This window comes from Magnolia sinica, chromosome 12, assembly GCF_029962835.1.
Source record: "Magnolia sinica isolate HGM2019 chromosome 12, MsV1, whole genome shotgun sequence".
Classification (NCBI taxonomy): domain Eukaryota; kingdom Viridiplantae; phylum Streptophyta; class Magnoliopsida; order Magnoliales; family Magnoliaceae; genus Magnolia; species Magnolia sinica.
In genome coordinates this window covers 20399388-20403664 of record NC_080584.1, presented here as the reverse complement: position 1 = coordinate 20403664, position 4277 = coordinate 20399388, and the positions used below count along the sequence as shown (strand labels likewise).

Here is a 4277-nt window from a genome sequence, read left to right as displayed (position 1 = left end):
TTCTTATCTTTTCTCGGCCTAGGACCGCCTCAAGAGCATAATCGAAGCGTCGCACATAAGTTCAAAAGGAGGCTCCAGTCGGGTGGCTGCATGATAGGTGCAGTGGTTAACGTGCCCTTAAGCTTGGTGAAAGCTTCCTGGCACTGCTCAGTCCACTCGTACGGAGCATCCTTTTGAAGAAGATTACATAAAGGGCGAGAGAGAAGACTAAAGTCCTTTATGAATCTCCTGTAAAATCCTGCGTGTCCTAAGAAGGATCGCACGTCTCTGATGTTCTTGGGTGGAGGTAGGTTAGAGATAAGATCGATTTTTGCCTTATCTACCTCGATTCCTTTGGACGAGATGATATGCCCAAGGACAATTCCCTTCTGAACCATGAAATGGCACTTCTCCCAATTAAGTACCAGGTTCTTTTCTTCACATCTTTTCAGCACACATTTAAGACTTTCCAAGCACTTGCTGAAAGATGGACCATAAACCGAGAAGTCGTCCATGAAGACCTCTAGATATTGCCCTACCATATCAGAAAAGATACTAAGCATACATCGCTGAAAGGTGGCAGGGGCATTACATAGTCCGAATGGCATCCTTCGATAGGCAAAGGTGCCGTAGGGACATGTAAATGTGGTCTTTTCCTGGTCTTCAGGGGCTATCTCTATCTGGTTGTAGCCCGAATACCCGTCAAGGAAACTGTAATAGGAATGACCAGCTAACCTTTCCAGGATCTGATCAATGAATGGTAAAGGGAAGTGGTCTTTCCTCGTGACGGTATTCAACTTCCTGTAGTCAATGCACATTCTCCAACCAGTAGTGACTCTAGTTGGCACGAGTTCATTATTAGCATTGGCTACGATGGTGATTCCGGACTTCTTAGGAACCACTTGAGTTGGACTCACCCATTGACTATCAGATATAGGGTATATAATACCCACATCCAATAGCTTAAGAACCTCGGCCTTAACCACTTCCTTCATATTTGGATTTAGTCTACGTTGTGGTTGCCGAGCGGGTTTTGCATTATCCTCAAGATATATGTGGTGAGTACAAATCGAGGGATCGATTCCTTTGAGGTCCGCTATCGTCCATCCCAGGGCTCCTTTATGCTCAATGAGAGTAGATATAAGCATACTCTCCTGTTCTTTCTTCAGGTGGGCAGAGATCACCACCGGGTATGTCTCATCTTGACCCAAATATGCATATTTCAAATCAGAGGGCAGAGGTTTTAGGTCAAGCTTCGGCGACTTGAGGTTAGACGGTAGAGGCACTACATCAGTTTGTGGTAATTCTTCAAATTGTGGCCTCCATCGGTTAACTTCAAGTACCGGTGCAGTATCAAGCAAGGCGCACGTCTCCCTAATCATGTCATCATCAAAATCATGGGAGTGGGCCAGGCACGTCTCTAGATGGTCGGAGGATAAGGTCAGAGGTGTCGTATCTTCCACGAAAGAGTCAATCATGTTAATGTCGTGGAAATCGTCATCATCCTCTGAGTTGCTGCCGTTATTGAAAAAAATGTTTGACTCCAATGTCAAATTTCCAAAAGACATAGTCATGATACCATTCCTACAATTGATAATTGCATTTGACGTGGCAAGGAATGGGCGACCAAGAATGACGGGAATCTGAGTGCTCGTGTTATTGATGGGTTCGGTGTCCAGGATGATAAAGTCTAAGGGTAGTAAAATCTATCAACTTGGACCAACACATCCTCAATTATCCCTCTTGGTACACGAACAGAGCGATCAGCAAGTTGTAGTGTGGTTAGGGTGGGTTTTAATTCACCCAAACCTAACTGTTTGTATACCGAGTAGGGAATCAGATTGACGCTCGCTCCTAAGTCAAGAAGTGCGTGATCAATTCGATGGTTCCCGATTACACATGATATGGTTGGGCTACCGGGATCCTTGAATTTCTGTGGCACGTCTTGCTTCAGGATGGCACTCACTTTCTCAGTCAAGAAGATTTTCTTTTGAATAATTTTCCGTCGCTTGGTCGTGCATAAGTCTTTTAGGAATTTGGCATATGAAGGTATCTGTTTAACGACATCAAGTAGAGGAATGTTGACTTTCACCTGTTTCAACACCTCTAGGATATCCTGAGAGTTAGAGAGAGGTTTTGGTGGAACCAACCGTTGGGGGAATGGAGCAACTGGCTTCTCTAGAAGTTCCGGTTCCACTTTTTGTGGGGCATCAGTGGATCCATCATTGTTGTCCTCTTCTGGTTCTTGAGGCTTTTCGGGCCTAACCGGAAGAGTTTTATCAATGATCTTCCCACTCCTAAGAGTGGTGATGGATTTAGCATGCCCCATCTGATTTGAAGAGCTGGGATCATTATTCTCGTACTGCGGTTTAGGATTGGGGATAGGTTGTGCAGGAAGCATCCCCTTTTCTATAACCGTCATACGAGAATCTATCTTTTGCATAAAATCTGTGATTCCCCGCATTGCCTGAGCCAGCTCTTGTATGGGATTTTGAACCGGTTCCTCTTGAGGTTTCACTTGATTTGGATTTTGATTGAAGAAACCTGGAGGAGTCGCCGTTTGTCCATTTCTCCAACTGAAGTTTGGATGATTTTTCCAGCCAGGATTGTATGTGTTAGAGTTAGGTCCAGTAAAAGGTCTTTGATAATTATTTACGGCATTGGCTTGTTCATTCAACACTCCTCGAAAGGCAGGTATTGTAGGACAGTTTTCAATTGTGTGAATGTTGCAATCACAGATGCGAAAACAATTTCATTGACCTTATCCTTCTTTCCTTCCATGGCCTCAACTTTCCTTATGAGCGTAGTCACTTTACACTTGAGATCATCCTCTTCTTTCAAGAGATATAATCCACCTTTCTCCTTTAATTGAGTCGGCCTAGACGTGGTGTTCGACTTTGGGTAATAGTCCCAAGATTGTGTTTTTTCAGCCAAACTATCAAGGTAGTCCCATACCTCGTCGATATCTTTATTAATGAACTCTCCATTACACATTGTCTCGACCATTTGGCGCATGGAAGATGTCAGTCCATCATAGAAAAAATTTGTAATGCGCCACGTTTCAAATCCGTGTTGTGGGCATGAACTGACCAAATCTTTGAACCTTTCCCAACATTGAAAGAATGTTTCATCTTCCTTTTGGGCAAAGTTCATGATTGCTTTTCCGAGGGTAATCGTTTTATGATGTGGGAAGAATTTTTTATGAATTCCCTCCGCATGTCGTTCCATGTGCCAATGGATCTAGGACGCGATGAATGTAACCACGTCTTAGCTTTCTCTTTTAAGGAAAAAGGAAAGAGTTTCACTAATTGTATCCTCAGATACATTAGGAAAACATAATGTAGCTATAATTTCATCGAACTCTTTCAAATGCAAATATGGACTCTCTGATTCAAGTCCATGGAATTTGGGAAGGAGTTGGATAACTCCTGGCTTGATGTCCATTTGTCCTGTATTTTCAGGAAAAATCATGCATGAGGGCGTACTCACTCCCGCCGGTTGTAAAAATCTCGTAAAGTACGAGGCGGGGTGCTGTTGCACCTCATTTTCATCTGGGTATCCTCCACCCCGGGTGGGAGTAGAGGAGGTTGGTCTTCAGCCATAACTTCACTTAACTCAGGGGATTTCGAGCGGTGTCTAATCCTGCGATGGATAGTCAACCCCTCAACTAATCCTCCTTCGGTCAAGAGACGTCGAGTGTTGTCACGGGCCCACTTGGGCATGAAACACTCGCAGCCCTCAATCAAATTCAAAGTCTAATCCTAAGAAAGGAAAAGGAAATCTAAAAAGGAAAAAGAGAGAGGGAGTTGGAAAGAAATTACCAAATTGATGCCCCTAAGTTAAGGACCTGCAAAATAACACAAAAATAAGTTAGATTCTAAAAAGAAAAATAACAGTAAATCAATTTCTAAAAGAAGGACTTTTTAAAAGAAAGTGGAGATTTCTAAAATAAATTAGGCAAGATCTAAACTAGAAAGTAGATTATTAAAAGAGAACTGAAAGATAGGGGGTAGGGAAAGAGCTTACCAAATTAGAAATTTCTATCTTAAAGGCCTATAAAATAAGAAGGTTAGTTTCTAAACAAATATTCTAAAAATAAATTAGGAAACAAAATTAGATTCTAAAAGTGTTAGAATTAGAAAGTTACTAAGATGAAACAAAAATAGAAAGTTAATTTCTAAAAAGGGAAAGAAATAACTTAAATTCTAAAAATAAACTATTTCCTAGAATTAGAAAAATTCTAAAATTTACACCTTAATTCTAAAAAGGTAGAAGGAGAGAGAGATTAGGAAGGAATT

The 4277-nt window shown here is 41.8% G+C and overlaps 1 non-coding gene across 1 annotated transcript; it reads left to right on the top strand.

Moving 5' to 3' along the window:
* The first annotated feature begins 3043 nt into the window (after positions 1-3043).
* Positions 3044-3150, top strand: LOC131222121 (small nucleolar RNA R71). The gene has a single exon (XR_009159829.1). It is a non-coding gene; the product is annotated as a small nucleolar RNA R71 (small nucleolar RNA).
* The last annotated feature ends 1127 nt before the right edge of the window (positions 3151-4277 follow it).